We start from the raw sequence: 23,710 nt of genomic DNA, 5'->3' as shown, positions 1-23,710 counted from the left end.
ATGCCTGAATGTCGGGGCGTTCCATGTAGAGAAGCTTCTCTGGACTCTATCTACTAGAAACAGATGAAACTGTGCTGTAGTTTCCTCCCAGGATCCTTCCCAAGCAGACGGTTGGAGCGACAGCTTTACAGAAATCCTTTGTAAATGTGGCTGCTATCTAAATCATATGCTTTGCAGGATACTGCCACTATCTTTAGAATGAACAGTTTATTATCATACAAATATGCTGGCATAATACTTGGCATGTTTTTCCTGACGTGCTTGTAATGTTTAGCATTCTATTTCCCCCGTCCTTACTGTCTTACACTGTATGTTTAGCAGTTTGATTTACATGGTTGCATTCTACATTAAAGACTACATCTTAGGGGTTCTCTAGGGAAAAAAATAATTAAAGGAAATGTCATTATAAATAAATTCCTAAATGTTAATTAGCAATTCAAATTCATTTTATCTATGGAGGTAATCACTACAGATCCAAACTGAATGCCGTTTTGTTACATTGACAGAAACTTGTCCTAGAATGTTAGAGCCTTTGAGCATGTGCAGTAGGAACGCCACCGCTGGGACCTGCAGATACTTGTACCATATATTGCTATTCTGAAGGATGGGATGGAAGGGTGGACTGCAGTGAGCCTTCTTACTGTCATCTCCAGTATTACTTTATTACATCTGAAGATCCAGTAGGAGCACAGCTTTCTACCCATGAAGAGCAGGCGCAGGGCGTCTACTGCACACGCTTCCAGGCACCTGTCTTAGAATGTTAGTAAGATAGATGTTTGTGAGCATGTGCTGAAGAAGCTATGTCACCCCTTTTTCATGTGTCAGAAGATGTGCTCCTAGTAGATATTTGGAAATAATACTGGAGATACCAGCGTTGCTCAGGTAAGAGGAGTACTCTCATTTCTGTCCACTGTATTTCTGAATGACAATTCATAGTATACTTACATTGTATAGGAAAAATGCTTCAAAGAGATTCTTAACAGGCAATGGAGAAATGGAACTTTGAGGGAGCTTTTTCACATTCAGTTGCAAATCTGTGGCACCAATTGGTTCTGAAAAGTTTGTTGAAATAAGTTGTCATTATCACTGCTCACCTGCCTCCTGTTTGTAAGGTTCCGACATGGGGAAACCTATTGCAAGCAGGATCAGATAAACCCGCTTCTATTTTGTTTACATCCCTGCTTATTTGCATCTATATATTTTGAACTCTTTTAATTTTGTGCAGCTATGTCATGTGATGTTTAGTCTAAACAAAAGTCCAGTACATGACCTACCTTCCTTATTACTCGGTACGTCCTCTGTGCATCTAAAGATATCCTTTGTGATTTATATAAGCAAGCAGGATACAGTAGGTGAGTGTAGAAGGATTAGCTGCAGTGTTATAGATATCCCCTGGCTCTGTGCTAGATTCTCCAGTGTACTTTTTACTATGTAGCTTCGCACTGCTTCCCCCCCATTCCTTCCCTGATTAAAAGATCTGACAGGGAGAAACCTATTACAAGCAAGAGGTAGTCAAGACAGGCTTCAGCTGCGTCAGTAAGGATATACTAGAACTCTGCATTATGCTTTGGGGATAGTAGTCCTTCATAGATTAGGATAGATTAGGACTATACCCCCTTTGCAAAGCTAGAAGCAGTATCGGAAATGTTATTTATTATTCATCAGTAGTCTATGCTTCACTGTATTATCCACTGAATTATTGTTTGATTGCTATTGAACCATTAGAATATATATAAAAAATAAGCAACAAAGCTCAGCTCACCTCCTCTCCAGTCCCACCGCGCGGATCATGCAGTGCTGCAAGTAGTATGAAGGTGAAGCTGAAGTCCAGCGTGGGTGATATCCATAAAATAACTTTTATTCCATTTTCATTAAAAGCACATAAGTCCAAAATCCATCTTTATATCCAGAGACACAAAAACGGGTGATTCCTACCAGTGACAGTCACAGGCTTAAAGTGCATTAAAATCATACGCGCTTCAGCGGTCGTGCCGCCTTAGTCATCGTGATGATCATAAATCTGCTGTATCAAATACTGCTTGAGTGTATGTACTCTGTACTGCTAAGAATTCCTAAAATTATGTTCGTCTGATCAAGTGCTACGCGGTTCTTTTTCTTATGGTTATATTAGCGGAATTTTCACATCTCTGCAATTACTCATAAGGTATCCTCTCAATATCAAAGGTCATTTAAGTCCCAGCTGCATTATTGTGCCCTCTGGATTTTTATTTGTCGACCCCTATAGAGCGTCCCAGTATACCTGCAATACCCCAATATCTGTTTATCTTATTTTGCTTCATTTTTTGGTTTGTGGGTCTATGTAGAAGTGGTTACCCTTGAATGCATAGCTGTTAACATTTTTTATGAGGTAGTTTTTATGAGAGAGTTGTTTCATGGGACATTACTGTATACCTCTGGTAGTTACCACCTATGAATTGCGTAAGGGTGCTTTGTTAAAGTGTTGGAAGTTAAATCATTTTACATCAAAGAACAGCGCCACCGATAACACATAGAAATAAAAGAATTTTACTCCTGTCAAAAGGGACCCTGTCACTCGAAAAAACACTATTAACTTGCAGAAATGGGGTTAATAGTATTCTGAACCTGCCCGACACTGCCACTTAGATCCCCGCTGGCAGGAGGAAATTAACTTTATTCCTCCTGGTAACCTTTGTTTTCCGTCATCCCTCTGTGTATAGGGAGCGGAGCTGTAATCGCACCTCCAACACTGATAGTCGGAACCAATGCTTAGCTTCTGTCAGTCAGTGCGGGGGGGAGGGGAGGTGATGACGACTGACGTGCACTATACACAGAGTGGTGATTGAAACTGCAACAGCGCCCCCCATGACTGAAACCCGAACATTACCGGGAAAGATAAAGTTCTTTTCCTCCCGGCAGCGGGAGTCTAACTGCCAGCGCCAGGTAAGTTCATAGCGCTATTACCCTGCAGATAAACCCCCAAACTGCAAGTTAATAGCGGTTTTTCAAGTGACAGATTCCCTCTAACAGATTAAATTATCCTATCAAAAAGACTTGGAGAACTGTTAATAAAATCAACAATTCTTTATTAAACACAATAATTAATAAAACATATAATTTGTAAGTAGTACATGATCAAACAATACATGGTACCTTCAAATAAGAAGTGGTGCAAATATTAGTTCTTAAAAAATACATAATCATTCTTCCACAAACCGTCCTCATTATATTGGATTATGGAGCTATATTCACCATAACATTCTCAAAAATTGCAGTCACAAATCTCCACGGTTTATTCATACAAAATCAATAGAGATTTTTTATATATAGGATGATCTTTTATATTCTTTTATTATGCTGCCCTCTAGTGGCATAGAAAGAATTACATCCTATTTGTGATTTAAACCATATATCCTGCTGCAATCATTTCTATAGTCCCTTATATGTCTTTTTGCAGAGTGTGCCAAGCACCATCCAATACCCATATATATCTTCTTTAAATCTATATTATAATCATTGCACAATGCATAAACAGAGAAAAAACTTTCTTTAAAGTGCAATATAGTAGTATTATATTGGTGCAAGGCAATCCACATAGCAAAAAATGCATATAACCCTTAGGGTTTTCCCCAGGGTAACAGGAGAAATTGGACCCCAAAAGTTGTTCAATTTGTCCTGAGTACGCTGATTCCCCATATGTTGGGGTAAACCCCTGTTTGGGCGCACGGGAGAGCTCGGAAGGGAAGGAGCACTGTTTTACTTTTTCAACTCAGAATTGACTGAAATGGAGATCGGATGCCATGTCGCATTTGGAGAGCCCCTGATGTGCCTAAACAGTGGAAACCCCCCAATTATAACTGAAACCTAAATCCAAACACACCCCTAACCCTAATCCCAACCATAACCCTGACACAACCCTAATCCCAACCATAAATGTAATCCAAACCCTAACTTTAGCCCCAACCCTAACCCTAATGGGAAAATGGAAATAAATACATTTTTTTTTATTTTATTATTTTTCCCTAACTAAGGGGGTGATGAAAGGGGGGGTTGATTTACTTTTATAGCGTTTTTTTAGCGGATTTTTATGATTGGCAGCCGTCACACACTGAAAGACGCTTTTTATTGCAAAAAATAGTTTTTGCGTCTCCACATTTTGAGAGCTATAATTTTTCCATATTTTGGCCCACAAAGTCATTTGAGGTCTTGTTTTTTGCGGGACAAGTTGACGTTTTTATTGGTACCATTTTCGGCTCGTAACATTTTTTGATCTCTTTTATAAAGATTTTTGAGAGGCAGAATGACCAAAAACCAGCTATATATGAATTCCTTTGGGGGGGGGGGGCGTTAATATCGCTCCATGTTTGGTAAAATTGATAAAGCAGTTTTATTGTTCGGGTCAGTACGATTACAGCGATACCTCATTCATATCATTTTTTTATGTTTTGGCTCTTTTATACGATAAAACAATTTTATATAAAAAATAATTATTTTTGCATCGCTTTATTCTGAGGACTATAACTTTTTGATTTCTTTGCTGATGATGCTGTATCACAGCTCTTTTTTTAAGGGACAAAATGACGTTTTCATCGGTACCATGGTTCTTTATATCCGTCTTTTTGATCGCATGTTATTCCACTTTTTGTTTGGCAGTATGATAATAAAGCGTTGTTTTTTGCCTCTTTTTTTTTTCTTTTTCTAATGGTGTTCACTGATGGGGTTAACTTGTGGGACAGTTTTATAGGTCGGGTTGTTACGGACGCAGCGATACTAAATATGTGTACTTTTATTGTTTTTTTTTATTTAGATAGAGAAATGTATTTATTGGAACAATATATATATTTTTTCCTTTTTATTTAGGAATTTATTTTTTTTTACACATGTAAATATACTGTGTGTGTGTGTGTGTGTGTATGTGTATATATATATATATATATATATATATATATATATATATATATATATATATATATATATATATATATATATATATATATATATACACTGTGTTCCAAATTATTATGCAAATAATATTTCCTCATATTTTCTCTAAATTACCTATCTGAATTGAAGTCATTGTTATTTTCCAGTCATCTACTATACTAGTTTAATTGCAATGTTTTGGAACAAACTGCCTATGAAAACAGTATCTTTAAAAAAAAAAAATAAACTCAAAATGCATGTTCCAAATTATTATGCACAGCAGAGTTTTCAACCTTTTTTTTTTATTTTGAACAAAAAAAATGGTCAATTGTGAAGTTATAAGCATTATCAGCTTATTACAAAATGAAATCAAACAGTTTTCAAGTGAAAACTTTATTCTAGGTGATGTTAGATTTGCACATAGGACCCCTTGTTCGAAAGAAGCTTCTGAACTCTCTCGTCCATTGAATTTGTCAGTTTTTGGATGGTTTCTGCTTCAATTGTTTTGCATGTGGACAGAATACCCTCCCAGAGCTGTTGCTTAGATGTGAACTGCCTCCCGCCATCATAGACACTCCTTTTGATGATGCTCCAGAGGTTCTCAATGGGGTTGAGGTCAGGGGAAGATGGTGGCCACACCATAAGTTTGTCCTCTTTTATGCCCATACCAGCCAGAGATGCAGATGTGTTTGTTGCAGCATGAGACGGTGCATTATCATGCATGAAAATGATCTTGCTGCGGAAAGCACGGTTCTTCCTCTTGAATCATGGCAGGAAGTGTTGTTTTAGAAACTCCACATAGATTATGGAGTTCATCTTTACCCCTTCAGGGATCATAAAGGGGCCGACAATCTCTCTCCCCATGATTCCAGCCCAAAACATTACTCCACCTCCTGGCGCCTTAGCCGTGTTTTCATGGGGTGTCCATCAACCAGCCATCCTCCACTCCATCCATCTGGACCATCGAACGTTGCACAGCACTCATCGGTGAACAAAACAGTTTGAAAGTCAGTCTTCATGTATCGTTTGGCCCAGTGGATAGAGGTGGTCGACAGGATGGCTTACGCACAGCTGCAAACCTCTGAAGGACCCTGCATCTTGTTGTTCTGGGGACGTTGGAGGCACTAGCAGCTTCAAAAACTTGTCTGCTGCTATGACAAGGCAGTTTTGCAGCTGCTCTTTTAACCTTACACAATTGCCTGTTGGAAAGAGTCCTCAATTTTTCCTTATCAGCACGCACACGTGTGTGCTGGGAATCAGCTACATACTTCTTGATTGTGCGATGATCACGATGAAGAGTCTTTGCAATGTTGATTGTAGTCATGCCTTGACCTAAATACTCCACAATTTGTTGCTTCTCAGCAGCCGACACATCCTTTTTCTTTCCCATTTTGGCAAAAAATGTAGGCTGCTTAAAGGGCACCTGTCACCCCGTTTTTTCAGTATGAGATAAAAATACTGTTAAATAGGGCCTGAGCTGTGCATTACAACAGTGTATTTTGTGGACCCCGATTCCCCACCTATGCTGCCAAAATACGTTACCAAAGTAGCCGTTTTCGCCTGTCAATCAGGCTGGTCTGGTCAAAAGGGCGTGGTGTCTTCCCCCAGATCTTGCTTAGTTTTCCGTTGGTGGCGTAGTGGTTTGCGCATGCCCAAGGTCCCGAATCCACTGCACAGGGGAGTTAAAAGAGCGCGATGTGCACTATTTCATTGGTGATCTGTGGGGGCGGCCATCTTCCTTTGGCCGCACGTGCGCAGAAGCGGCGCTCTGCTGGCCGCGGCTTCAGGAAAATGGCCGCGGGATGCCGCGCGTGCGCAGATGGAGATCGTGGTGGCCATTTTCCTGAAGCCGAGATGCGAACTCTGTCCTGTCCTGGGGGGGATATGACTATGTAGTGTCAGATCACTGATCTGACACTTTGCAAAGCACTGTGTCAGATCTGCGATCTGACAGGCAGTGCTGCAGGCTTGCAAGCCACCTCCCTAAAGGACCTGGATGCAGCCCCGTAGCCATTTTGGATCTGGGGCCTGCAGGGAGGAGACGCTCGGACGCTCTCAGGGAAGCACGCAGGGAGCCCCCTCTCTGCGCGATGCTTCCCTATACTGCCAGAACGCTGTGATCATGTTTGAACGTAGTGTTCCGGGGGTTAATGTGCCGGGGGCGGTCCGTGACCGCTCCTGGCGCATAGTGCCGGATGTCAGCTGTAATAATCAGCTGACACCTGGCGGCGATCGGCCGCGCTCCCCCCGTGAGCGCGGCTGATCGCCCATGACATACTATCCCATCCCTGGGAATTAAGTCCCAGGTCACTTTGACGGGATAGTACGTCATATGGCAGAAAGGGGTTAATAAGCAAATTGCCTCTTCAGAGAAAAAGAGGACTTAAACTCTATAGCGTTGATTTTATTAAGAGTTCTCTAAGTCTTTTTGATAGGATAATTTTATTGTTGATTCAGGAGAATTAGTATTTTGTACCCTAAACTATCGGATATAAATCCCTTTAACAGATGTAAAATTCAAATTGACATTTTTCTGTTTTTTTTTGTAGTGTAGCTAAGCCTGACTTTTTGAAATGTACATTTAAAGGTTCAAGTTCACATGGAATTAAGCACCCTCCAATTTTGCATTTATTTAGTCTACAAAGGAATCTTGCCGCAGTTTCACCAAAAAAATTTAAGGTTTCCTGGAATTTTGCTGCTTTAGATGCCTGGTTTATGACAGTTTTAGCCAATGTCTATGGCAGAAGTTGTATACTTGAAGTCACTACATACTCAAGGTCGCTGGAGTTAATTCTCTGGTTACAAACTTTCTGTATTTTATGGAGTCAATATACAGTGCCAAGCCCAAATAGGACTTTGCACAGAAGAAAACATTCCCCTTCCTCCATCTATAAATTTCAGTTCATCACATCTGCTTCAAAACTCTACACATTAAAGGGTAAGATTAGTATGTCGATATTTTTGCCTTTTACAGCGGAGTTTCTTACTTGTAGGGCACCCCTACATGTTGGTAAGGTGCAGATTGAAGGTGATCTTGTGCTACACAGTACTTTATCTGGCTATGCCAGCCTCTGGTGTAGCCACATATTTGTCCCCTTACTGTACGGTCTTTGGTTCCCAGAGGCCAGGTTTAAAATAAATTAACCTAATGTTTTGGCACAGATCAAGACCATTGAAGCAAAGCATCACTACATTCTAGCTCCTGAGCCTCAAGTAAAAAAATAAAAAGTTTGCGTCCAGTAAATATTAGACTATTACAACATGTTTGACCATTTGGTGATTTGCCATTATTTTGAATCTAGTAAGCACTATTACCTAGCCCTATGGCTCTTTTTCCCATAGCAGGCTTGCAGAACCCAAATTTGATAGTTTTGATTTGGGATTAAGGTGAACCTTTTTTCTTTTTTTTTTGCTGGCCAAAACGACCACTTTCTCTGACATGCCGACATGAATCGTCTTGAAGACGGTATGTTTTTCAAGTAACAGACCCTTCGGGAAACTCAGGCTTTTTTTTTTTGCCCTGAAGCATCTTTTGCGTTGTTTTTTTGATCATTTCTTGAACGTTTTTCTGACTGCTTCAGATGATCATATCTTAGTTTTTTGGAACGTCTTTTTTTCACTGTGGTTCTCCAGACCTTTTTTTTCACTCCGTTGATTAATGAAGAAAGTGATAATGTTAAGGTTTTTTTTTTTTTTTTTTTTTTTTTTAAAGCAAAAACTATTTAAAAAAAAAGCTGCAGAAGTCATCCGGGCAAGTTGTTTTTTTTCCATAGAAATGTATGTTTTCATAGATTTTGTTTAGGCGGGTTCGATGGCTGAATCCATTGCGTTGTGTGCACATACCCATATACATTACTAAATGTTCTTTATATAAATTCCCTTTAATTGATATTATGGCCTCGCGTTGATGTGAATAAATACACTTCTGTATGGACTGTGGTGGTCTGCTCTAGTCAGGGCACGCTTCACATCCTTATAAGTGGTTGCTGACCATGTGGGAATAAAGACCAGTTTCAAAGGTAAAGGGCCACTATACTGACCAATTAACATTGCAATCCTATACTTTCCTAATGGAGTCTATCAATAGTTGACCAATATAAATGCAGAAGGAGATAAAATGTAACACTATAAGTTTAGAAACTGTGGAATCTATTGTATCTTCTTTTTGCCTGCATTGATAACATGTTTAAATAGATGATGTACATAAATGACTTCCACTGTGACATACTACATTTATGGAAGTTCATTTTACTTTAAATAGTTCTCACTGCTAGGAGAATTGCCTTCAGTAGAGGGCACCAGAGCCTTTCTGGAAGCTTCTTGCTTAGTGACTGTATGTATTGCATTGTCTCTCTTTATTAGCCAACTGAAAAGCCTGAGGGCTCTTAGTCACACATGATAACTTCCTCTCTGGTGACCACATTTAGGCTGCTAATATCCATCATCTAAAGAACTATTTACATTGCCCAGTAATTGTTACTGCTCATCAGTTTCACTTTATTGGCCAGTATGAAAATAGGGAATGATCATTGGTAAAAAACACTTTGGATATTTACAAAAGGCTTTTCATCTTAGCACTTGACTCAAGAATGACACCTTTCTTGGGCTGTGAAGATAGTCTTGATGCAAATATTTTTTAGATATTCTTAAAATTATGGTCTTCATTGGTGGTTTAAAATATTTTCTATTTGAGCAAACCCTTAGGATGTGTTTGCATGCTGCCAAAATTGCACTGCCATGCATAACAGTGTAGTATTCACAATGCTCCAGTCAGTTCAGAAATTGCGGCGACTTGCATTTCATTGAGGATTTGCACTTGAAAAATGTGTCCCTCATCTGTCCGTTATTTTTCTGTTTTTACTATTATGATTGTAGCATGTAATAAGTATGAACTACTATGGAAATCATGGATGGATATTGGCACCATCCCAGCCTAATAAGACAAGTGTTTGGCCTCCCCAGAAATGGCGCATCGCCTCGGCTCTTCCCGATTTGCCCTGGTGCGTTGGCAATCTGGGTAATGGGATTGTGGGGCTGATGAACGTATCTGGCGCCGAAAACAAGCCTATGGGTTAGTAATGGAGAGGTGTCTATCAGACACCCCCATTACTAACACAGTAGTCTAAAGAAATAAACACACTCCATAGACTGGAGCAGCAGCCACTGCCGGGTCTCACGCTGTACTCTAGCAGGTCTCGCATAGTACAGCGTGAGACTCGGAATAATGAGTGGCGACATGATTGTATGTGACCTATACAACCTCGTTCTCAAGGCTCTATAGGTCACTCGCAGGCAAGGACATTACTGACGTGATCGCTCATGAGACATGACTGCAATAATAATAATCTTTATTTTTTATATAGCTGCAAGACATGGAGCCTCGTTCACTCATGACGACCAACTATAGTGCTCTTATAGAATGGTTGACAGTCTTAAATAATTGAGCTGCTGTCCAAGTGTATGTCCCATGTGACGTAGACAGCAGTTTCAGCGTATGTTCTGTGTGATGTATACAACCGTCTGTGTTTCTCCTATGTGATGTATACAGCAGAGTCTCAGTGATTGTCCTATGCGATGTATACGGCAGAGTCTCAGTGTATCCAGTGTAACTCGTATATAATGCAGCGTCGGCATATCTCACCTACTACAATCACTGTTGTGTTAGGGTGCGTGTCCACGGTCCGGATTGTCGGTGCTTTTGGACGTCACATCCGCAATCGCCGCACCCTATACATAGGACCCTGCTATTTACCTTGCGGCGACGGAGGGTCACAGACATGCTGCGTTCTAAAAAGACGCGTTACATGTCCGTAAACGCAGGGCCCCTGGATACGTGTTCGCACACATAGTGGAGACGGGATTTCATAAAATCCCCTCCACTATGCTGTAACATCTGGACGCTGCGGTTGTACGCAGCGTTCAATCCACAGCTAATCCGGATGTAATTCGGCACATGGACACATACCCATACATAATGAATATTACATGTGGCAGAAAAAGCAACCAATCCCAACATGGCTTCCTATTTACCGGAGTACAATGCAAAGTGAAAGAATCTCTACGATTGGTTGCTGTGACCAGCAAAGGCAGATTTTCTTTCAAAACTTTCATAAAACTTAATCCATAACTTTTGTTGCATGGGAGGATATACAGATTGTCAGGAAGGGTGGAGCTATATAGAAAGGGGAGGAGTCTTGAAAGTTTCCAGTAGGGATTCGATGTCATTGTGTAGTTCACAGGAAGTCAGAGACTGATTTCCTATCTATACATGTATTGGACTTTGTGATGGTGTCGGGGTCGTAACGACAATAACCTTCATTCACCAGTCATTCCAAATTATAATGTGAGCGCAGAACATCTGGTACCGAGAAAAGATATGACTCAGACACGTAGCTGATTCAATCTTTGCTGAAGCTCTTGCGTCCACTCGTGCCCAGAGCAGTTACAGCAACTATTTTATTTTTGAATACACAGTACTATTGTTTAGGAAAAAGGAATGCATTAGGCGGAGTTTAAGCAGCATACATCTAGTGCTCAGTCTCTCTCTCTGATTCGTCAGGACATCTCTGATGGTTACTTCTTTCTTCACATTCCAGAGTTATCTTTTCAGGAGAATAATACTTAACCCTTCACATTCTAAACTGAAATGAAGAATGAACACTGGCGGCCATCTTTAAATACAATTACATTTGCATTAGCTAGCAGATAGGGAAAAACTTATTGTTTCACAGTATAAGATATATAAAGTACAAAAGGTATAAAAGAAAGTATATTTTCACCTTGACAATGGTGTGATATGCTATGTGGGTATCATTTTTGTGTATATTTATATTTTACTTATTTTCATGGTGTTCTCTTGTAGGATGAGTTGCTATTTGCCATCTGATATTCTCCCCACAGTTCTGTATTTTTATCTCTCCACAGGGTCAGTGAATAACATTGTTTGCTAATGACATGTTGACCTAGCTTGTTGAAACAATGACCCCTGAGACCTTCCCCCTCCTGACCTGTGAATGAGGAGGGAGACTTGTAAATATCAGGGAGGTGAGACATAGATCAGATAATGTGTGGAACCATGATGTGAAGAGCATATCAGAGAGAAAGAAGAGTATATGGACTATGCTATCCTCTGCTGGATTGTTGGACTTTTATCCTGTTACTGAACTGCATTCGTGTTCTGGACTAGTGTATCCTCAGTATGGTGGATCGTATATATGGACCTTTTGTATTTTTGTGTAAATAAAGGTTCTTGGATCTTTTCACTCATCTCTCGCTCTGTTGATTGTGTGACACTGGAGAAGGAACCCGTGACAGACTTTTTGTCACACTGGAAAGTACACGACTAGGGATAAACGGACCCGTGGAAGTTTTGCTGTAAAATGGTCATTGTATGGGCTTGGGGGTACAAAAGGAAGCAAAATGGGGGTAAGAGCAGGACAATTGTCCTACAAACAAATGTGGATAGGAAAATGACTTAAAATAACATAAAAAAAATAAAAATAAAATACTCTGGAACCAGGAGATGGAGGTCCAAGTGGAGGAGTGGAGCAGTGCCATGTGTGTGTGTAGTTTACTGTTTTTGCAGAAAAAATGCAGCAAAAACGCAACGTGTGAACATAGCCTTAAGCTTTAAAATGGGAAAGAAATCAGTTGCTTATAGTAGAGACTAATCATTGTTTTATAGATTAAAAGACAACCTGTTATGTGAAGAAACTCTGTTTACTTGCAGATATAGGAGTAATCTACCTGTAAATAAAGTTTAAGCCTAGTGTATCCGGCTTACTGGAGCATTGGTTACAGGTAGAATATTGTTTTATTCTCCCTGCTGCCGGATGCTTCCAGTCATCAGGATAGTGCTAGGTGCAGTTAAGTCACCCCTTACCATAATGTGAGTACATTATAATCATACCCCAACACTATGATTAAGAGCCAGCTCTGCAAACACCCACTGCCAGTGCTGCTCACCATTATTGACACCCCTTCATTTTTTTTATAAACTGTACAATATCTTCAGAAATAAATGGAAATGTGCCATAGTTATATACTCAGGATTTTTATTTAGTCGTCCAAAGTAATCCAACAATAAAACATTGTTTTTCAACTTACATGTTGCAATTTCAAAGAAGAAACAGAATAAACAACATATGCAGCAATAAAGGTACCCCTAATTAATACTTTGTTGCACACCCTTTGGAATTGATTACAACCTCAAAATATTTCTTGTAGCCATCCATAAGCTTCTTGCACTTCTCAGCTGGTATTTTCTCCTACTCTTCCTTTGCAAGTTGTTCAAGCTCTTGAATGTTTGCAGGGTTCTTTTTTCCAATGGCAGATTTCAGCTCACCCCAAAGATTTTCAATGGGATTGAGGTCAGGACTCATTGATGGCCATTTTAAAACAGTCAATTTTTTTATTTCAATCATTCCTATGTACTTTTATATGAGTGCTTTGGGTCTTTGCCTTGCTGGAGGACCCATGATATTTGACTCAAACCAAGTTTTGTTACACTGGGTAGGAGATTTTACTCTAAAATCTCTTGATAATACTCTGATTTCCTAATTCCTGTGATCCGGTCAAGGCTTACGGTACTAGACACAGCAAAGCAATCCCACAGCATTATGGATTCTCCATCATGCTTAACTGTTGGTAGGGTAGGGTTTTCCTTATATGCTTCATTGCGCCGTCTGTAAACAAACTGTTGCTTTGCATTGTCAAAAAGCTAAATTTTTGTTTTAAGCTGTCCACAATACATTTTCCCAGAAGGATTGTGTTTTGTCAAGGTACTTTTTGGCAAAGATCAGTCATTCCTTTTTATTTTTTTCTTCAGCAATGGTTTCTTCCTTGGCCTTTGCCCATAAATCTCTGCTTGGTTTGGTTTGGTGTGTGGTGTAGGGTACTTGTTTAAACCATGACCCCAGACTGTTTCAGGTTGGCCATCAGGTTTTTAGATGTTTGACATGGTGTTTTTTCCACCATTTGCATCAACCTTCAAAGACATCTCTTGTAAATTTTCCTCTTTCCCCACGTCCAGGGAGGTTCTTGACGGTTCCATGCTTGGCAAACTTCTTAATAACTTTGCGCACTGTTGAAACTGGGATACTATGTAACTATGTATGTAAGGTCTTTGGATATGGCCTTATACCCTTTGGAAGTCTTGTGTTTGCTAATAAAAGCAAGTCTGATGTCTTTAGACAGCTCCTTTGTCTTCACGGAACAGGGCCTACCCCTGTAACTTTTTAAAACACTGAAGCCATCATTCATTGGATAATTCATGTCACATGGGCACCGACAATTAATCACAATTGATTCTTATTTGCGATTTATCACAGGCAAGTCACAATGTGTTTCCATACTAACTTAATGTAAAGGGTGCAAATACCAGTGAAACTGCAAGCGTTAGGTTTTTTCTATTTTTCCCTCCAATTGTTTTTTGTGTTAACTTATTGTTTATCATTTTCTCTTTTGTCTTTAACACAAGTTCTGTATATAAAAAAACTATCACTGGATTCATGTGTTTCAGGAGATATTCCATATTATATACGGTATTTAAACTTCATGGATGCTAATAACAATGAGCAGGACTGTACGCTGACGAGCTAATTGTTAATGTGTTGGAGTGAGATACAGTAATCTCTGACTGTAACCTCACCATGCATCGCCTCAAAGACTGGAAATGAATGGCTGAAGGGAGAATACAACTTCATTTTCTCTCTGTAGCTGCAACTCCAGTAAGGCAGCCAAGCAGGTTTTAAATGGTATTTACCTGGAGGTTACCCCTATATCTCCAGGTAAATGGCATTTTTGGATGTGACAGATTTTCTTTTAATTGTGAGAATTGTAAAAAAAAAAAAAAATTAAGAAAATTCAATATTTTTGTTTCTTTGAAAATTTAAATTAGTCTTTTATGGAAATCAATCACATTTCTGCTGTGAAAATTTGGTAATACACAGAGTGGATTTTGTGATATATATAAATATATATTTTATTTATTTTTTAATTTTAAGACTTTTGCAGAAGTGCAAATGTTTGGATTCAGTCATAAGGAGTGATGCTGAGGAACCTCTCCGTATCTGCTGCTGTTAACAAGTATTGAGAACGTTATAAGGTTCTGTTTAGGTGTAAATGAATGTTTTATCACGGTATCCGTGTGTGGGCCTGACAGATTGCCAAAGCAGCTGTCCTAACTTATTACCTGCCATATACACTACATGATAGAATGGTGAGGTTTAATTATCTGTAACATTCCTACTTCAGTAGGTACAAGCCGTAGGAGGTCTGCAAATAAATTTTCCCTTTCTATTGCTATACTACAATTGCATCAAACATTTTCTCTTGTTTTCACTAAGATATTACCCTTTGCGGTGCAGAGTTTTGTCTGTGGGATATAATCAGTGGAATTTGTCGGTATCCACAATTCTGTGTGAATATTGCCCAGTGCATTAGCTGTGATAGTTCTGCAGCATATATATTCCATGTGAACATACACCTTCATCATACTTTCCTTTATGCATTCATCTGTTACACTTGGTATGATAACAAACACTAGAATAACCAAAAGCTTACACTTTTAAAAGGTTTGTCTGTCCACTTAAAATATATAAAATAAATTCTGAGAATGGTGTCGATTATAAAAGAATTAATGTTCAATTTACATCTTCCCCACCCCTCCCATTCTTGGGTATTCTGACTGTCCTGCTGGTCTCGATACTTCCTGCTCCATTTGGCTAATTCAGTAGGTGACCGCTGCAGCCAAACATAGGTGACAGTAGTGGTACGCAGGTCTTCACTAGTAGCAGTCACATATTTGTCCAGATGAAGTACGAAATTTACAGATCAGCACAAGACCGTTGCCGAGAGATAGCAATCAAAGTATTTGGTAGATAATAGTTTTTCAAGTTGGCATTTTATCCCCTTAGTGACCCAGCCAATTTTGACCTTAATGACCAAACCAATTTTTACAACTTTGAGGTAATAAATCTTGAAAGCTTCAACAGATCCCAATGATTTGGAGATTGTTTTTCGTGACATATTGTACTTTGTTATTGGTAAAATTTCTTCAACAAGACTTGTTTGTTTATGAAAAAAATGGAAATTTGGCAAAACTTTTGAAAATTATGCAATTTTCAAACTTTAATTGTTGTGCCTTTAAATCAGAGAGTCATATCGCACAAAATAGTTGATAAATAACATTTACCACATGTCTATTTTACATCCCCACAATATTGGAAACATGATTTTTTTTTTTAAATTAGGAAGTTATAAGGGTTAAAAGTTAACCAGCGATTTCTCATTTTTTCCAAAATTTACAAAACTATTTTTTAGGGACCACCTCAAATTTGAAGTGACTTTGAGGGGTCTATAGGACTGAAAATACCCAAAAGTGACACCATTCTAAAAACTGCACCCCTGAAGGTGCTCAAAACCGCATTCAAGAAGTTTATTAACCCTTCAGTTGCTTCACAAGAACTAAAGCATTTTAGAAGGAAAAACTTTTTTATTTTCACATGGGTAACAGGAGAAAATAGACCATACAATTTGTTGTGCAATTTCTCTTGAGTACACAGATACCTCATATGTGAGGGAAATCCACTGTTTGGATGCATGGCAGGGCTCAGAAGGGAGGAAGCACCGTTTTAAACGCCAAATTGGCTGGAATCGATCACGGGCACCATGTCGTGTTTGGTGACCCCCTGATTTGCCTAAACCCCCCAATTCTAACTGCAATCCTAACAGACATAACCTCAACACACCCCTGACCCGTAATCCCAACCCTAACCACAGCCCCAACACAACCCTAACACTAGCACAACCCTAACCCTACCGCAACCCTGTCCCCAACTGCAAAGAATTGAAAAAAATAAAATTATTTTTAGCTAACCAAGGAGGTGACACGGGGTGTTTGATTTGCTATTTTTTTTTATTTTGAGAAGTGTGATAGTGTATCACAGTGATCAAAATGAACCAATAGGATCTCCGCCAGATCTTGGTGGGCGCCCTGTGCATGCGCCTACTATTTTCTGCCAGGAAGATGACGTGGAGGGCCAAAGGATGGAGCTGGAGGATCCGAGGATGGCGGAGGTACCGGGGCAGGAAGGGGGCTCGGGGGACCCCATTTTTCTCACCTATAGTATGCTAGATCATATCAGAGGAGAGAGAAATTAATGGAAGATCTGACTTTTTTTTTTTGTGATCACCGTTATTCAGTAAATAACATTGATCATGTGACAAGGGACAGTAAAAACTGATCCAAATCATGTTCTCCGGGGTCTTAGCTACCCCCCGGTAGCTAAGACCCCTGAGATTTTCTAACGCTGGGTGGTCCTATTTACTTTTTTCTCAGCGCCGTTAAAAAGCGGCACTGAGGAATAAATACCCTTAACTGCCACTGTTAAAAGGCGCATCAGCGGTCATTAAGGTAGTGTACACTGGGGGGTGTATTTATAAGCAGGCAGCAACATCAAGGGAATGAAAATTAACTCATTAGCTACCAAATAGATTTTTTTTATTTTACCTCTCCTTATCAGAGATGTTAGCAATCCAAAAAAAACAAACATGTTTTATTAAGCTCTTCTGCCACTATTACATCATGTGTCCAGTTTGACATGAACAATTTAGAGAATGTTCCTCTTTTCCTCTTTAGGGTATGCTCACACGTTGCGGATTTGCTTTAAGATTAGCAGCAGTTTTCCATCAGGTTTACAGTACCATGTAAACCTATGGAAAACCAAATCCGCTGTGCCCATGCTGTGGAAACGCTGCGTTGTATTTTCCGCAGCATGTCAATTCTTTGTGCGGATTCCACAGCGTTTTACACCTGCTCCTCAATAGGAATCCGCAGGTGTAAAACCGCAGGTGAAATCCGCACAAAAAAACCATACGGTGCGATTTACCTGCGGATTTTTCAAAAACGGAGTGGAAAACTCCGCACACGAATACGCAACGTGTGCACATAGCCTTAGGTGACTGGGCGACACTTAAATTAAGGTTAAAAAAAAAAAAAATTATTGTTAAATTCAAAGTATAAGAGTATTGCCTTTTCATGTACCATGTTCCCCGTTTCTTAAACAACTTCAGTTTTATGTCTTCAGCTTAAAGGCAACTGCTTTAACCCCTTAACGACCGCCGATACGCCTTTTAACGGCGGCCGCTAAGGGTACTTAAACCACAGCGCCGTTAATTAACTGCGCTGTGGAAAAAGTGAATAGCGCCCCCCAGAGTCGGATTTTCTCTGGGGTCTCGGTTGCCGAGGGTAGCCGAGACCCCAGAGAACATGATTCGGGGGGGTTTTACCGACCCCCGAGTTGCGATCGCCGGTAATTAACCGTTTACCGGCGGTCGCAACAAAAAAAAAAAAAAAACGCGATTTGCCGTTTAATTTCTCTGTCCTCCGATGTGATCGCACATCGGATTTCAGAGAAATGTGGTCCCCGATGGCCCCCAATAGCCCCCCGATACTTACCTACCTCCCCCGGTGCTCCTCGTGACTCCCGATGGGCGCCGCCATCTTTTTTCCGGGAAAAAATGGCGGGCGCACGCGCAGTGCGCCCGCCGCCCGGCACCCGGATGTTCTTTGGGGTCTCGGCTGCCGGGGGTAGCCGAGACCCCAAAGAACATGATCGGGGTCGGTTTGCACCGACCCCTGCTTTGCGATCGCCGGTAATTAACTGTTTACCGGCGACCGCAAAAAAAAAAAAAAAAAAAACGATCAGTTATTTCTCTGTCCTCTGATGTGATCGCACATCAGAGGACAGAGAAATAGGGGGATTCGGGGACCCTAACATACTCACCCGGTGTCCCTGGGTCCTCTTCTGTCTTCTCCTGCCAGCCGGCTTTTTCATCATGGCGGGCGCATGCGCAGTGCGCCCGCCATCTGCCATCTGCCGGCCGGCAGGAGAAGACGAGTTGGGGCTAAAATTAGAGTTAGGGTTAGAGTTAGGGTTAGAGTTAGGGTTAGAGTTAGGGTTAGAGTTAGGGTTAGAGTTAGGGTTAGAGTTAGGGTTAGAGTTAGGGTTAGAGTTAGGGTTAGAGTTAGGGTTAGAGTTAGGGTTAGAGTTAGGGTTAGAGTTAGGGTTAGAGTTAGGGTTAGAGTTAGGGTTAGAGTTAGGGTTAGAGTTAGGGTTAGAGTTAGGGTTAGAGTTAGGGTTAGAGTTAGGGTTAGAGTTAGGGTTAGAGTTAGAGTTAGGGTTAGAGTTAGGGTTAGAGTTAGGGTTAGAGTTAGGGTTAGAGTTGGGGTTAGAGTTGGGGTTAGAGTTGGGGTTAGAGTTGGGGTTAGAGTTGGGGTTAGAGTTGGGGTTAGAGTTAGGGTTAGAGTTAGAGTTAGGGTTAGAGTTAGGGTTAGAGTTAGAGTTAGGGTTAGAGTTAGGGTTAGAGTTAGGGTTAGAGTTAGGGTTAGAGTTAGGGTTGGGGCTAAATTTAGGGTTAGGGTTAGGCTACTTTCACACTAGCGTTTTTTGGCTTCCGTCGCAATGCGTCGTTGGAGAAAAAACGTATCCTGCAAAAGTGCTTGCAGGATGCGTTTTTTTCTCCATTGGCTTGCATTAGCGACGCATTGCGACAGATTGCCACATGTCGCATCCGTCGTGCGACGGATGCGTCGTGCTTTGGCGGACCGTCGACACAAAAAAAACTACATGTAACTTTTTTGTGCGACGTGTCCGCCATTTCCGACCGCACATGCGTGGCCGGAACTCCGCCCCCGCCTCCCCGCACCTCACAATGGGGCAGCGGATGCGTTGAAAAAACAGCATCCGCTGCACCTGTTGTGCGGCGCTTACAACGCTAGCGTCGGTACGTCGGCCCGACACACTGCGATGGGCCGAGTACGACGCTAGTGTGAAAGTAGCCTTAGGCTTCTTTCACACTTGCGTTGGTACGGGGCGGTCGCAATGCGTCGGCCCAACGTACCGACGCACGTTGTGAAAATTGTGCACAACGTGGGCAGCGGATGCAGTTTTTCAACGCATCCGCTGCCCAGTCTATGTCCTGGGGAGGAGGGGGCAGAGTTACGGCCACGCATGCGCGGAAATGGCGGACGCGACGTACAAAAAAAAGGTTACATTGAACTTTTTTTGTGACGACGGGGGCTAAAGTTATGGTTAGGGTTGGGGCTAAAGTTAGGGTTGGGGCTAAAGTTAGGGTTAAAGTTGGGATTAGGGTTAGGGTTTGGATTAGGTTGGGATTAGTGTTACGTTTGGGATTAGGGTTGGGATTAGGGTTAGGGTTGGGATTAGGGATAGGGGTGTGTTGGATTTAGGGTTTTGATTAGGGTTATGGTTAGGGTTGAGATTAGGGCTGTTTTGGGGTTAGGGTTGTGATTATCGTTAGGGTTGTGATTAGGATTATGGATCGGGTTGAGATTAGGGTTAGGGGTGTGTTGGAGTTAGGGTTGGAGTTATAATTTGGGGGTTTCCACTGTTTAGGTACATCAGGGGGTCTCCAAACACGACAGCCAATTTTGCGCTAAAAAAGTCAAATGGTACTCCCTCCCTTCTGAGCTTTGCCGTGCGCACAAACAGTGGTTTACCCCCACATATGGGGCATCAGCGTACTCGGGATAAATTGGACAACAACTTTTGGGGTCCAATTTCTCTTGTTACCCTTGTGAAAATAAAAATTTGGGGGCTAAAAAAATCTTTTTTGTGGGAAAAAAAATATTTTTTATTTTCACTACTCTGCATTATAAACTTCTGTGAAGCACTTGGGCATTCAAAGTTCTCACCACATATCTAGATAAGTTCCTTGGGGGGTCTATTTTCCAAAATGGGGTCACTTGTTGGGGGTTTCTACTGTTTAGGTACATTAGGGGTCTGCAAACGCAACATAACGCCCGCAGACAATTCTATCAAAGTCTGCATTCCAAAATGGCGCTCCTTCCCTTCCGAGCTCTGCCGTGCGCCCAAACAGTGGTTTACCCCCACATATGGGGTACCAGCATACTCAGGACAAATTGGACAACAACTTTTGGGGTCCAATTTCTCTTGTTACCCTTGTGAAAATAAAAACTTGGGGGCTAAAAAATCTTTATTGTTAAAAAATATATATTTTTTATTTTCACGACTCTGCATTATAAACTTCTGTGATGCACTTGGGCATTCAAAGTTCTCACTACACATCTAGATAAGTTCCTTAAGGGGTCTAGTTTCCAAAATGGGGTCACTTTTTGGGGGTTTCTACTGTTTAGGCACATCAGGGGCTCTCCAAACGCGACATGGCGTCCGATCTCAATTCCAGCCAATTCTGCATTGAAACAGTCAAACGGTGCTCCTTCACTTCCAAGCTCTGCGGTGCGCCCAAACAGTGGTTTACCTCCACATATGGGGTATCGGCGTACTCAGGAAAAATTGCACAACAAAATTTGTGGTTAAATTTCTGTTTTTACACTTGTGAAAATTAAAAAAAATGGTTCTGAAGTAAAATGTTTGCAAAAAAAAGTTAAATGTTCATTTTTTTCTTCCACATTGTTTTAGTTCCTGTGAAGTACGTAAAGGGTTAATAAACTTCTTGAATGTGGTTTTGAGCAGCTTGAGGGGTGCAGTTTTTAGAATGGTGTCACACTTGGTTATTTTCTATCATATAGACCCCTCGAAATCACTTCAAAGGTGATGTGGTCCCTAAAAAAAAACATGGTGTTGTAAAAATGAGAAATTGCTGGTCAACTTTTAACCCTTATAACTCCCTAACAAAAAAAAAAATTGTTTCCAAAATTGTGCTGATGTAAAGTAGACATGTGAGAAATGTTATTTATTAACTATTTTTTGTGACATATCTCTCTGATTTAAGGGCATAAAAATACAAAGTTTGAAAATTGCAAAATTTTAAAAATTTTCGCCATATTTCCATTTTTTTCATAAATAATTGCAAGTAATATCGAAGAAATGTTACCACTAACTTGAAGTACAACATGTCACGAAAAAACAATCTCAGAATCAGCGGGATCCGATAAAGCGTTCCAGAGTTATAACCTCTTAAAGTGACACTGGTCAGAATTGTAAAAATTGGCTCGGTCATTAAGTACCAAATTGGCTCTGTCACTAAGGGGTTAAAGGGAATTTGTCATCAGGTTTTTGCTATGTAAACTGAGGACAGCATAATGTAACAGCTGAGACAAAGATTTCAGGGATTTGTCACTTATTAGGTTGTGTGCTGTTGTTTCCATACAATTACCTGAAAATGATGACTTCATTTGAGCCCTGGTCTGACCTCGCCCCTCCTCTGATAAGCAGCTCCTGTCAATAGATAGTGTACATAAGAGCTGTGGTGTGGGTGTGGTTATCTTTCTGAGCTCTGCTAGATGACACATCTAAAATCTGATTGTGTCACAACCACTGCACCCAGTAAACTACCATATATACTCGAGTATAAGCTGAGATTTTCAGCCCATTTTTGGGGGTTGAAAGTCCCCCTCTCGGCTCATACTCGAGTCATACCCAGGGTTCGGCAGGGGAGGGGGAGCGGGGGCTGTCTAATTATGCTCACCTTCTCTTGGCACGGTCCCTGCACGTCCCTGCTTCCCCAGCGCCGCAGCTTCTTCCTGTACTGAGCGGTCACATGGTACCACTCATTACAGTAATGAATATGCGGCTCCACCTCCCATAAGGGTGGAGCTGCATATTCATTACTGTAATGAGCGGTACGGTGACCGCTCAATACAGGAAGAAGCTGTGGCGCCGGGGAAGCAGGGACTGCACCGCGCCAGGAGCAGGTGAGTATAACGGGGAGCGCAGCGCTGCGCAATATTCACCTGCTCCTCGTTATGGCGCTGCTCCATCTTCAGCGTCTTCTGCAGTGACGCTCAGGTCAGAGGGTGCGATGACGTGGATAGTGCACGCCCTCTGCCTGAACGTCAGTGCTGAAGACGGAGCGGCGCCGAAACCAAGTCTGGTGAATATTAGAAGTGCCGGGGGCCTGAGCGACGGAGAGTTGAGTATGTGATTTTTTTTTTTGTCGCAGCAAATGGGGCACGTGTCTGTATGGAGCATCTTATGGGGCCATAATCAACATTTGTGCAGGATTATATGGGGCGAATATCTTTATGGAGCAACTAATGGGGCCATAATCAACGGTTGTGCTGCACTATATGGCGCAAATATCTTTATGGAGCATCTTATGGGGCCATATTCAGCATTTGTGGAGCATTATATGGGGCAAGTGTCTGTATGGAGCATCTTATGGGGCCATAATCAGCATTTGTGCAGCACTATATGGGACAAATATCTCTATGGAGCATCTTATGGGGCCATAATCAACATTTGTGTAGCATTATATTGGGCAAATGTGTCTATGGAGCATCTTATGGGGCCATTATTAACCTTTATGCAGGGGCATATATGGGGCATATTTTAATATGGAGCATCTTATGGGGCCCATCATAAACTTTATGGAGCATAATATGGGGCTCCTGATTCAATATGGATATACAAAAACACTTAACCTACTGATGTCTCAATTAATTTTACTTTTATTGGTATCTATTTTTACTTTTGACATTTACCAGTAGCTGCTGCATTTCCCACCATAGGCTTATACTCGAGTCATTAAGTTTTTCCAGTTTTTTTTGTGGCAAAATTAGGGGGTCGGCTTATACTCGAGTATATACGGTAAGTGATACGTTGTTGGAATCAGGGTCTCATTCTCTACTTTGTCGATCTTACCTGAGGTAGGTAGCAAAAACCTGGTGACAGCGTCCCTTTAATTCTAGCCTGCTAACTTATGATGGAAATAAAATTTCCACAATTAAAACTTATATTGCTTGGACAGATGTCATTGGAATATTACTGGTGCTGCAGTGGTTTATGAAAAAGGTGCAATA

At 41.0% G+C, this 23,710-nt stretch overlaps 1 protein-coding gene across 5 annotated transcripts in view; it reads left to right on the top strand.

The window, feature by feature from the left end:
• OSBPL8 (oxysterol binding protein like 8) overlaps positions 1–23,710 on the top strand; it is a 365,096-nt gene that overhangs the window by 225,686 nt on the left and 115,700 nt on the right. The window contains exon 1 of one of the 5 annotated variants that reach the window (XM_077265335.1): positions 16,932–16,980. The exons of the other annotated variants lie outside the window; for them this stretch is intronic. The gene's annotated coding sequence lies outside the window, so the exon portion shown is untranslated. Of the gene's footprint in view, positions 1–16,931; positions 16,981–23,710 lie in introns of those variants that run through there. 5 annotated transcript variants of the gene reach the window in all.

Source organism: Ranitomeya variabilis, chromosome 5, assembly GCF_051348905.1.
Source record: "Ranitomeya variabilis isolate aRanVar5 chromosome 5, aRanVar5.hap1, whole genome shotgun sequence".
Classification (NCBI taxonomy): Eukaryota; Metazoa; Chordata; class Amphibia; order Anura; family Dendrobatidae; genus Ranitomeya; species Ranitomeya variabilis.
This window is presented reverse-complemented; position numbering and strand designations above follow the sequence as displayed.